The sequence below is a fragment of the Stenella coeruleoalba genome (assembly GCF_951394435.1).
Source record: "Stenella coeruleoalba genome assembly, chromosome: 12".
NCBI classification, from domain to species: Eukaryota; Metazoa; Chordata; class Mammalia; order Artiodactyla; family Delphinidae; genus Stenella; species Stenella coeruleoalba.
The window spans coordinates 45946967-45960664 of NC_137158.1; the positions used below are offsets into that span (position 1 = coordinate 45946967).

The following is a 13698-nucleotide window of genomic DNA, read 5'->3' on the forward strand; positions in this document are numbered from 1 at the left end:
TAAAGTTCATTAGAGAGTCTGAAGGGAAGTGATATGGTCAGGTTTGCATGTTATAACAATGACATGGGATTCAAAATGGAGGGTAGATAGGAGTGAGACAAATTAAAGGAAGAAAGATTAGGTTGATTCAACAACCCAGTATATAAAAAGCAATAATTTGCAATATTATAGTGGCATTAAAGGTAGAAATAACTAGATCAGTTTGCATGCTGGGGGAGGGTAGATAAGAAGGATTCCAGATGGCACCCAGGTGTTTTCATCTGATCTCCTACATAGATGGTGATGTCTTTTTTTTTTTTTTTTTTTTTTTTTGCGGTACGCGGGCCTCCCACTGTTGTGGCCTCTCCCGTTGCGGAGCACAGGCTCCGGACGCGCAGGCTCAGTGGCCATGGCTCACGGGCCCAGCTGCTCCGCGGCATGAACCCGTGTCCCCTGCATCGTCAGGTGGACTCTCAACCACTGCGCCACCAGGGAAGCCCGATGGTGATGTCTTTTATATAAAATTCTAAAAGGAGAAAGGACCAGAAAATTGCATAAAGTTTCAATAGTATATTCATGGCATCATATTGGACTGAAATAGCTATTTAATTGCAGCAAACTTCTGTCATATCAAAATATTGTTATTAACTTAATTATTTAATTGTTGGTAGAGTTAATTGTGTTTAATTTGTAACTCATTTTGATTTACAAATGATTTATTGACTAGCAGAGATGAAGCTGTGGAAGAGAGACTGCTCAATAGGAGTTGTGGCTGCAAAGGAATGCAGATTCCACCTCCACTCAGCCAGGCAGGTGCCACAGGGGATTCTGAAGGTGAGGTAGGGCAGAATAAATATGCAGGCCTTTCTCTTTGCCTGCCTTCTGCTCTGCTTTGGCAGAACTGTTAGGGAAGCCACAGGGCAAGAGGGCCTAGGTGATATAGCTCATTAACATAGATCAGTTTCCTAGGGCTCAGAGATCACAGAAAATAGAAATGGGAAAAGGGTCATAAGATGAAAACAAGCATACAAGCAAAGACGTATCTGCTTACACGCTGAAAGGAAAAATTTTCCTTCTACTCTTATAGGTTCTTTGCTGGTCTAGTAATTAAATTGACATAAGAGAGATTAACAGGAGAAAAATAAATTTAATTTCATATATATGGGGGTCCCATAAAAATATGAAACCCAAAGATAGACAACTGGGGCTTATATGCCATCCTGAGCTAAGGAATGAGATTGGGGTCTGGGGCTTCAGAGGGCAGGAGGGCAATTCACAGGATGATAAAAAGAGCAGATGTTTGGTAATCAGATGTTTGCAAATAGATCTTTCAGATAAAAAGTTATCTCTGGTAATAGCTCTCTTTCTGGACCAGGCCCATAGCTAAATTCTTTTAGGCAGTTAGAAAGGTAAAAGATTTTCTTGACTCTGCTGAGTCATAACTGCCTTCAGCTCAAAATAATCCACTTGCCAAAGTGGTATATTTTGGGGTGACATATTCTGCTCCCCTTCAGTACCAGCCACATATTCATTTTTTAATAGTGTACTGAAAATGGTTTCAGTTACTAAGAGTAGAAAGCAGTACTATGACTTAAGCAATTTATAGTTAAGTTGACAAGTAGCCACGCAAATATTTAAAATACACTAAGGATTAAAGAATGCTTTAAAAATGCGTGCAGAGGTGCTAATGGGATGTGCAAAACATGTCAGAATGGGGATCAACACTCAACGTGATTTGCCTTGGGCATTACATAATCACAGAGAAAAAACACTATACACTCCTAAAGACAGAAATTATTTAACCAATAGTATAAAATATGGCGGAGTCTCTACACCAATTTTCCCAGAGAAGCAGCGATGTGTTTAATGCATTTTTATTGCTACTAGCGACTATTTTTTCTCCTTATACTTAAAGTTGTCATTGTTAGGATAGAACCTATTTGCAATGCAATGTGCAAACAGAATATCACCTCTGCCTGTCTGAGCCTTGCCCTCTATTCAAAGTACTTAATTTTCTGACTCATCCATTTAGATGCTTTGTCAAGTGCAAATTCTTAAGTTCTACGTAGGAAGAAGGCTGAGGGGGAATGGTTTATTCCCTGCCAAGTTTTAAATAAATGATCACAAATGGATATTTTCTAATTAGTAATGTCCCATTTCTCACAAAATCATTGAGTAATAACTACCTAGTCTTAACATGTGTTCACAGTTGATAGATGCTGTAAGTTACAATCTAATGTGTATGATCCTCAGTGAGCTACTCATGCTGGCAAAACTGACTCATTAAATAAACATATAATCAGCATATAGAGAGTATTTAGACAAAAATTATCTCTGATACCTTAGTTTGAATTTCTGATACCTTCACTTCTAAGAATTTAGCATTTCAGGTGCAGAGCTGGAGTTATGAGGTTTAACCTGCAGAGCATAACAATATGTAATATGTGCTGATATGTAATACTTACTTCATTGCTACTTTGTGAAAACAAAATTTCCTAGCTGAGAATTTGCAGTAAATATTCAATTCAGTCTTAGAACAACAACAAATATCTTACATGTGAACAGTGTCTTATGATTAATAAAAGGCTATACCAGGTACTTTATCATTTAATCTTCACAGCTCTGAGAAACAGTTATCTAAATTCTGTTTTCAAGATGAGAATAATGACGTTAAGTGACTTGTCCCAAATCACACAGGCTTCAACTTCCAAGGTTATTTTCTTGCAACTACCCCAGCTACCCTAATTCATGTCCTTACATCATGAGTGAACTAATAATAAAACTGATACTGATAGAAATAAGGAACTGAAATAAAAGTAATTTCAAAATATGTTTTGTCTGTGGTTAGAATTCACAGCTCTCTGTTATATTGGAAAGCATACTTGGAGTTAGAAAAAACCTGAGTTCAAATCACAGATCTGCCACTTAATGGATGGTGGACATTGAGGATCTCTGTTAACCTTTGTCAGTCAGGTTTTCTCATCTCAGTGACAAAAATCATAATATCTATCTGCCAGAGTTATTTTGAGGATAAAATGAAATAATACATGAACCTGCCTAAAGTGAAATCCGCTCAATATTTAGCACATCTCTTTGATGTCCTTTTTCACTGTAAATGTTCATAAAATTGTCTACTGGCAGGCTTTATGAATTATCGAATTAGCCTAATTAGGGACAAGGATAGTTAACAAAATTGATCCCAGAGACTGATGGTTTTTCTATACCTTGGAGCCATTTCCATTTTTTCTGTAATATGGAACAAGCAGTTCCAAGGACAGTACGTTCCAAATTATCTTTCTGGTATTTGAAAACATCAGGAAATGTTACCACCTAAGCTGTAGGATTTTCTGAAGCTGTAGGAAAGAAACTAACATGGCTAAAATAACAGTCTCCACTCAAACTCCACGTAGGAAGAATGTAAAGTGGTGTTGTGATATTAATGCTTCAGTAGCAATAACTGCATAAGTTGATTTTATTACAATGGATTGATATTTTAATCAGTCTTGTAGTAGAACAAGGTAGACAGAGATGCTGATTACGCTAACTATCAAAAACCATTACATTGCAAGCAAGGAGATGGTGAGGAGAAGAATTTGCATTACCTTTTCTTTTTGATTTTATTCATTTCTTATTTTCCTCCATATTTGCATTGGGATCAATATTCACTGAGCTTGTAATGAAATTAGAAGAATCATTAGCTATTAGGAGAATTAGCTTGGATTGCAAGAAAAGGATAGAAAACTAATGAATGATCTGACTTGTCACCAAACATCTATAACTCCTCTGAATTCTTTATATAATATAAAATCTAAAATGTAAGTAAGAAATAATTAAGGCATATACACATATATTTTATCATTTCAGCAAATATTTTTGAAGCCCCTTAATATGTGTATAGCAATGAGCATTGGTTGTCACTTCTCTGCATCATAATATCTCTGTGTTTGATAACAAAATGTAGAAAAAGGGACTTCGAGCTTGACTTGACTTGATATATGTGTGTTATTTAGGCTGAGGTCTAGTCATCTATGTATGATTGAATCCAAAGTAATCAAACTGAGACATCACTTACTGGGTACCAGTGATTAGAAATGTATTGTTCTAGCCACTGTGGAGGATACAATATGTGCTGAGAGAGACAAACAGAAAGAGAGAAACCAAGTAACTTAAGGTAAAGAAGAGGAATGTCCCTAGGCTAAAAATGTTCAGTGAGGAAAAAGAGCTTGTCTATGAGAGGGCAAATAAGGAACTCGTTTTGGAGGCTGTAGGAGTTGCACAGAGTCTACTAATACATTCATGAGAAGAATGACCACACCCCCCAGTTTGCTGGGACAGATCCATCACAATTACTACTAATACCCTCTTTCATTTTCAAAACTATCCTTTCTTACACCAAAATTTTTATTATAACTTGAGCTGTAGAGAAGTTTTGAAATGTGTTTCTTTTCAGTGTTTAAAGGACTGCTGTCTTTTCTGAACAACAACAAAAAAGATTTTTTATTTTGGGGCCAATATTATTAAGATTTTTATAATAACTAAACATTTTAAAGTAAAATCAATCATGGAAAGTATTAGCAATTTTATTGCCTTTTGCTGCATATATGAATTTTAAAATATTTTCTTCCTTTCTCACAATCAAGATAAACAGAAAAATCAGTTTTCAATTTGTGGAGTTTAGAATGTTAAATAAGATCTCTATGTAAAGCAATAATCATATTTTTGTGACTAGAAATATAGCTAAAACAAACATTCCAGATATGTGATGCATTCCTGCTCAATCATGATTTGTAAAATTAGACAGTCACCCTTTGTAAAAATTAAACCTCTGAATAGGAATCAAAAAATTTGAGATGGTTCTGTGTGTCCTTGGGCCATAACTTTTATTCTCTAAATTTAAGTTTCCTCATCTTTGAAATGACAGGGTTAACATAGATGATCCTTAAGGTCTCTCCCAGCTCTAATAGCCTACTAGTTGAAATTCAAATAGGTTAATGTAAATTTTATGCTTGGTAGTGAAACTTCCTGAGGTGATTGCTTAAAATAATTGAGAAAGTAAAGGATAAAAGTCTTCAAAAGAAATTTTAGAAATATGTCTGAAGAATGCAGTGATAGACTGGAACCAGTAGACAACTTTCTTTGTTGGGACATATTTAATATGCACTAATATATACTTCTTGTTACTTTACTCTTAAACATTAAATTGCATCAAATTACTTGAGCTGCTTGTTAATACCCAAATTCTGAAACACACTTCTAGAAATTTTGAATGCAGTCATAATGCTATACAAGCAGTGTTTTCTTTTTTCTCAAGTAATAGGTCCAAAATATTCTACTGCCTTAGACGGTGTCTTTTAGAAAGAGATTCTGAGCTGAGGATTTGAATGCAAGTGATTTATTAAACATATGCTTCCAGGAGAAACCACTGGGAAGTGGGGGGAGTGGGGAAGCAGGGCAGGGAAGGGCACCCCCAAGTAAAGATGGAACTTCAAGACAAGTCTCAGACCCAGCATAATCCACAGGAGAATTCTGCAGTACACCAGAGAGTTTTCCCAGCAAAGGACCTGGACTTTTGTATTCTCACACCAGTCAGTCATTGGCTGTGAATCAGTTGGAATATGGGGGAGGAGGGAGAATGAAAATGTGTATAAACTTTTCTGCATTTCCAGTTCATCCAACTGGCAGGGCACTTTCAGTGCCCAGGAGTGATACTTTGAAGACATTTCCAGGTGATGCATTTTAGCAGCAAAACAAGCAGAAGCTGAGAGGTGGGGCACAGTGCCAGTAAAGGGATGTGAAGTTTTCTAGGTGGCACATCAAGAATGTCCACTGCAGCTGTTTATCTCCCAAACTCTTTTCATGGTCAAACTAATGTGAGAAAGCTTACATGCTATACCTCCTTCTAGATTGATGATGCATGATAGCATATTATATTTCTTAAGTAATAATGCAATAAAGAAACTTTTTGTTTCTTTTTCCAATCCAGTATTTCCCAAATGAATTTGACTGATTTATCATATAACTACCATATGAAAGTTGGTAATTTCTAAAATAAAACCATAAGAATTCTGAGTTAAAGAGGGAAATTTTACTAAATCATAGCTTTTTGGTCCAAGTGGCATCTAGTAGCAGCCTCTGAAGTAGACTAGCTACCCACTAAAATACTTATTAAGGCATGTATATACACAAACACACTTATATCAACGGTAAGGGATGACTGTCAACATATTGTATTAAACTGTGAGGGATTTCCTCCAACTAAAGACCCTGAGGGAATGGGATTGAAAAATAAAATTGTTAGTTTATATGGTTTTTGCCTGCAATTTGTTAGCAGAGATATTCTGCCTTTTGGCTCCTACATTCAAGATCTATACCAGTAGTAAAAGTAATTGACTGTTTCTCTTCTGGGGGTGTGCCACTTATTGAAGCAAAGTGTAAACCTTAACCTTAACCCTTCCCCATCTCATCCTTCAGTATAAATTTGCTTTTCATGTTTAGTCAAAATCTGCAACACTGAGGGGAAAACCTGGACAGGAAGACAGAATAGTTGGTGGTGACGCATTACATCCTGGGAGTGTAATAATACTTAAATCTACTACTTATTTTCATCTATGTGGTATGCCCAGTGTTAGGAACTTTACATGTGTCTTTTCATATAATTTACACAACCAACACAATCATCCTGGGAAGTGAGTGATTAGAAAACAGATTTAACAAGGTTAGGAAACTTTCCCAAAGCCATAAAACTAGAAAGTGATAGGGTGGTGATTCAAAAGTAGGCCTTTCTATATTCTCACTAGACCATGCTAATTGTAGTTAAGGCAGTCAGGATTAGCTTTGTCACTAATGCATAATAAAGATTTTGGTAATGCAAGTGGCCTGCTTATTTAGAGAAACATAAAGCTAGAGGGAAGAGAGCAAGATAAGTCTGAAAGACCTGCCTTCAATAAGAGTATTTTAAACAAAGTAATTTCATTTTAAAATCTAGAGTCTCATTTTGTTTTTTCAGTTAGCCATCTGAAGGAGCAGGAAATTAAGAGATAACAAGGTCAATAGTATTCATATACATTGTTTGTTGGCAAACGCAGGTTTTGGGTATAGCTCTCACCTTTCAAGGAGAGTTGTACAAACAAACATGGCACCATGAATTCATGTTGTAGAACATCAGTAAAAGAATATCTTCCTGAAGACTCATAAATCCCTGAAAATGATTTCCTGTAAGAACTAGAAGGAAATTTTAAAACCCTGTTTGGTATCTTTAATAGGAAATAAGAAAGAATGGCTTCTATGATAAAGAAACAAATCACATGGAAGGAATAGGTAAAGATATAAAGCCCACAGCATTTTGTGAAAAGAGAGATTGTAACATAGAAATGTTTGCAGGGAAGCTAAAAATGCAAGAGCAGAATTGACACTGTCAAATGGTACCAGTGTTGTAGAAGAAAATAACTGAATCACTCTTCCAAAGTCATTTTTCCAGAATATTCAGAGGAAAACAAGATTAAAACAATGACAGAGAAAATGACACATAAGGATTCCGAAAGCAAAGGTTTAATGTAAGAGTTGTTTGTTTCCCTGGAGATAATACCAGAATAATTACAGAAGCAGGAATATAAAACTGATTTATTCCTGACCCATTACAGAACTCAGGATACAGATAAAAATAACAATGTTGCTACAAGAAAAACACACAAACACACATAAAGAGATCTACATCTAGAAAAATACTTGAAACATTTTCAATTTTAATGATAAAGAAATTCTTATATACATTGAAGTAGAAAATTCTGCTTTTCTCCAGAATACAAGTCATACTGAATTTAATCTTCTCTTTTACAACTTAATATCAAATTGGATATAAAAAGTTTATAGAGCTTTAACAGAGAAAAGTTTTCAATTCAATACATTTTATATCCAGCTGAGATATATTTAAAATGTGAATGCAATAATAAAAATTTTCACTTAATACTTAGGTTCAGACAGAATGCCGTTTTCACTTCTTAAAAATGTTATTTAGAATCATATTCCCATTGACTATGGAAACTCAAAATAATAACTCAAGACTTTGGAAGTTTACAGAGAAAAGCTGAGTAGAGTTTTCACACATAACAAACAGATCACCAACCCACATTATGATATTTGGGAAAATCACCATTTTACCAAGCCATGTCTATTTATACTGACCATTTGATTCAACCTGTAAGAAAACTGAGTAGTTGCCTCCTCCATTCATGGATGAAACTTTAAAGTAGAAATCCAATGAATTATTATCACTTATGACAGGCATAAACTGGACTATTGTTGAACCCCCCCCCCCAAATTCTTTAGGAATAAACTCTCCTACAGATAGTTTTCCACCATTCAGAAATCCAAATAAATGTGATTACAATTATGCTTAAGCATTGGGAATTATTAAGCGCACACACAACTGTTTCTAAGGCATACGAAAAGAAACACATTAATTGTTAACGCTTTTGTCTTTGAGTGGTGGGAATATGTGTAACATTTTCACTCTTTTTTTTCAAATTTTCTGTAATGATTAGGTTTAATCTAAATTACAAATAAATCTCACATTAAAACAAAAAGCAAACAACTACAAAAAACTTACTTTCCAAAAATCCAAAATTTAAAAAAAAAGCAGTTTTGGATATTTGGATTTATGGTTATTGTCATAAGTAATTTGGTAAAGTTGGTTTTCCTTTTCCCAGTTTTCATCCAGTGAAGTAGGTGTGCTTCTCTGGGCAGGGAAGATTCTAAAGATGTCCTTCCAAGATTCTCAACTCCTGGTCATGCAATCAAACACTAGTCTAGGTACTGCTGTGAAGGGACTTTGAAAATGTAAGTAAGGTTACAACCAGTTGACTTTAAGATAGGGAGATTTTCCTGGATTATCTGGGTGGGCACAATGTACCCACATGAGTCCTTCAAGAATAGAAGACTATGGGGCTTCCCTGGTGGCACAGTGGTTGAGAGGGTTCGTGGCCCGGTCTGGGAGGATCCCGCATGCCGCGGAGCGGCTGCGCCTGTGGGCCATGGCCGCTGAGCCATGCATGTCCGGAGCCTGTGCTCCGCAACGGGAGAGGCCACAACAGTGAGAGGCCCGCGTGCCGCAAAAAAAAAAAAAAAAAAGAAAAAAAAAACGGTAAAAAAAAAGAATAGAAGACTGTGGCAGAAGAGGAAGGCAGAGACTTATTTAAAACAGGAAGAAGCAGGAGAAATAAGATTAGGATTCTCTACATCTTTGCTGGCTTTTAAGATGGAGGAGGCCATAAGCCAAAGAATGCGGGCAGCCTCTCTACAACATGAGAACAACCACTGGCCTATGTCCAGTAAGGAAAAAGGGACTTCAGTACTACAGCTGCACAGACTGATTTCTGCAAAACATTCTGCTTGAACATGGAAGCAGATTCACCCCTAGAGCATCCAAATAAATAAAACAGCCTGTTTGATACCTTGACTGTGCCACTGCAAGCTCTTACAGTCACACTCAATCATACTATATTCAAACTTTCGGACTACAGAACTGTGAATAATAAAATGGGTGCTTTTTTAAAAATATACTTTTTTTTCTTAGAGCAGTTTCAGGTTCAAAGCAAAATGGAGTGGAAGGTATCCCCTGCTCCACAAATGCATAGCTTCCCCCATTATCAACATCTTCCACTAGAGTGGTACATTTGTTATGATTGATGAGCCTGTACTGACACATCATAATCACCCAAAGTCTAAAGTTTACGTGAGGATTCACTCTTGGTGTTGTAACTTCTGTGGATTTGGACAAATTTATAATGACATCTATCTACCATTATAGTACATTACACAATAGTAATGTGTAATGTTAAAACTGCCCTAAAACTCCTCTATAATCTACTTATTCGTCCCTCAACTCCCTAACCCCTGGCAATGGGTCTTTTTTTTTTTTTTTTAAGTTGTGAGAATTTGTTGTAGCGGCAATAGAAAATTAATACAAGGTCCCAATCTCTACTTGAAAGCTCTGTAGCAGCTTATAGTCTTTTACTTGATTCAGTCCTTCTATTTTTAGTTTATGGGTGATTCTTCATGGGACTTGCTAAAGAATTTAAGGTTAAGCTGATAAACTAACTTAAATTAAGGCAAAATATATTTAAATAAGGGTGTTTGTACCCTGACCTAAAATGGTGACTTTTGCAGGGAAATTCAGGTATATTATTCACTTGGCAAACATTTTACACAAGCAACTCTTTTATCATCTCTTATGTACTAACACATATGCACTACCATGCATTTGCTTGAAGAGCCAACACTGATTGTCATAGTTGTTCTACTTGGACCAGGATGACATGGTGTTTTTATATCTGAAATTGTCTAATTCTCTGGAAAGTGAAATTTTAACTGTTGTGAGATGATCAATATGTATTTCAGATATACATGTTTATTGAAAACCTTATTAACAGGGATTCCCATTGCCAAATATCTTTGTTTCCTAAAACTCACTTCTAGGTTACTTTAAAAAATCACTTCACCAGTATATTTGGAATGTGGTTTTACATATAGAGATTTATGTATTGTGAAAATAGAAGTATGGCTAGAAAAAGTTAAAGATACAATAAATGGGTCCCATAGGAAAATGCTTACAGTCTTGAATTTATGGACATTATATTTTCTGGTCTTTCAAACTAATTCACTGATTAGTGCTGCCACTTGCATTCTTTTAATCTGTTAAAATGCAGCTGCCCATAAAAACAGTGACTAGATTCAGACTAACATAATTATCCAATTCATTTAGCATCTGTTCAGAAGGTTAGCCTACAATATTAAAATTCGACAAAATTATCACTAATTTCACAAGGATTTTCACAAATTCTCAATTTGCATATGTACATTTTCGGTGTGTGATTAACTAGACGAAACCTGTTCCAGGCTTCTACTTTGAAGTCCATATTTTCAATTAATAATGTGATTCTAAGTGCATCATTGAGTTGAGTTTTTAATATAAACTCCAATAATTCAGACAAACTTTTACTTAGTTCCCCAAACCACTTGAAAACTTTAAGCCAGCTAAATGGTTAGGGAATCTTTTCAGTGGTTGCCTCTACTGATACATAATGTTATCACTTTCCTGAGGAAGAGATGGAGCCTCATAGAGAACCCAAACACTGTGATCCTTAACTGATTCTGTCCCCCTACCTCCCTAGGTCTGTCCCCAGTCCTGAGTCTGATTTGAAGATCTGAGTGGCACAAGCTAATTTTAAAGGATCGACATTACTACACATCAAAACAGTAAGTACTGTAAGACTACCTTGAATCAGTTATGCAGCGATGAAGGTAAAGTATATGTAATTCAAATTTTAACTAGATTTGAAGAGGCAATGAGCAGGTATTGGTCAAGAGGGGCAATACAGCATCTCTCCTGTGGAAGAAAGAACTGGAGATGAATATTTTCCAGTGCCAAGGAGGGACAGTGAGCAGATTTTCAGTTATAAGATATGGTGGTAGGTGGAAGATAACTGAAATCTTGAGATGTGTGTTCATCACACCTTATTGCTTCTGCCTCATTTCCTGCTTGACCATGAAGAATAAGGATCCAGATAACCCCAAAACTATGTCATGGTTGTCAGAAGCCTACTCATTTAAAAAAATGGACAACGTCCTTTTAAAAAATATTATGTTTTATGGCTAAAATTAAAGGAAAACACTGTACTGAGGATAAACCTATCAGTATTAAAAATGTATGTGGCTCTCGCATATGGCAATACTAGGTGAAACCAAAACAAGCAGAGAGTCAAGATGAGGAAATTATGCCATTAGGCGTATTTTCTAGGTACTCTGACAATTGTGCACTTAATGAAACTTTTCTGACTTCTGATTTACATTCTTTATAAGAGAGTCAACACCTTCAGAAACTGTCTGTTAAAATAGATAAAAATAACTCTGCAGTTTTATCATCACTTCCTGGATCTGATTTGTAATTCTCATGATAGCTGTTTCTTTTTTGTTGCTTCCTGACAATAGTGCTTGTCAGAGCCTTGAATACTTAAGTTCTAAATCAAGAAACTTAAAGGTAAATTGTCCTTCTGGATACTGTGCTGAGTTAACATGAAATGACTACATAACTTAAGTGTTTGTTGCACTGTGTTTGGTCACCAGATACAATTGAGGATACTTTCAGTGTTGCCAACGTTATATTAAAAAATAAATTATTCTTTTTCTAAGGTATGTGTAACCCAGCTCTTTTCAATTATGTAATGAACTGCTTCCCTTAAGGTTACTTGACTTGTCCAAATATTAATCTTTTCTCTCACAGAACGCTATAATGCTCCTAATGATAGTCTTTCCAGTCAGGTCTTGCTCAAGCTCTGTAGACTGAGTGTGGAATTCATTAATGAGTTGCTCTTCATTGTGTAGATTGCCTTTATACTCCTAAGAAGGTGGCATTATTATTACGTTTTTCATTTAAAGGCGATTGAGTATGTAAGGCTCATTGCTGAATTATACATAGCAGTACGTAAAAGGAACTTAAAATGGCTTTCTCAAATTAATATAAAGTTCCACTGAAACGATGTCTATGTAATGGCAAAAAAAAAACAGATTAAATGATTTCATGAAATGTTTTCTGTTCTTTGACTAAAAATCACCTAGTTTGATTTATTTCTACTGCTTTTTTTAAACTAATATATGTGAAGGACTATAATTATGCTTATGTTTTTCAATTAAATCTTTTATTTTGAGATAACTATAGATACACATGCAATTGTAAGAAATAATACAGTAAAATCCATGTATTCTTTACCCAGTTTCCCCCATAGTAACATCTTGCAAAACTATTGTACAACATTCCAACCAGGATATTGACTTTGATACAGTCAAGATTAAGAAGCGTTTCTATCTCAAGGATCCATTGGTTGCCTTTTTATAACCACACCTATTTCTCTCCCACCTCACCCCCTTCTTACCCCCTAGCAACCACTAATTCATTCTCCATTTCTATATTTTTGTCATTTCAAGAACGTTATATATATGCAGTCATATATAAATGTAATCTTTTGGAATTGACATTTTTCATTCAGCATAATTTCCTGGTGATTCGCCACATTGTTGTGTGTATTAGTAGTTCATCCTTTTTATTGCTGCTTAGTATTCCATGTTATGGCTGTACAACAGTTTGTTTAACTATTCACCCATTAAGGGCGTCAGGGCTGTTTCTACTTTTGAGCGATACAAATAAATAACGAGTAAAGATGTTGTAAACATGCATGTCCATGTATCTGTGTGACCAAAAGCCTTCATTTCTCTTAGGTAAATTCCTAGAAGTACAATAGCTGGGTTTTATGATAGTTGAATGTTTTATTTCTAAGAAAACTACCAAAATGTTTTTCGCGGTGACTGTACCATTTTATACTCTCAGCAGCACTGTATGAGTGATCCAGTTTATCTGCATTCTTGTCAGGTTTTGGTATTGCCGTTGTTTTTACACTGGCCATAACACAGGCTGATAGGTTGGTAGTGGTACGTCATTGTGGTTGTAATTTGCGTTTTATAATGGCTAATGATATTGAACATGTTTTCATGGGCTGATTTTCCATCTGTATATCTCTTTTGGTTTCTTTATGTCTTTTGCCCATGATCTAGTTGGATCGTTTGCTTCTTTCACTGTTGAGTTTTGAGAGGACAGCCTGAGTTCTAAAATTTAAATCTAAATATAAATTTTAGAGCCACTTTCAGCTTGTGGTTAGAAAAATTAAATAT

At 35.5% G+C, this 13698-nt stretch overlaps 1 long non-coding RNA gene across 1 annotated transcript in view; it reads left to right on the plus strand.

Moving 5' to 3' along the window:
* Positions 1–12292, plus strand: part of LOC307195525 — a 309693-nt gene extending 297401 nt beyond the window's left edge. The window contains exon 5 of the long non-coding RNA XR_013830854.1: positions 11148–12292. This is a non-coding gene — a long non-coding RNA (uncharacterized lncRNA). The remainder of the gene's footprint in view (positions 1–11147) is intronic.
* The last annotated feature ends 1406 nt before the right edge of the window (positions 12293–13698 follow it).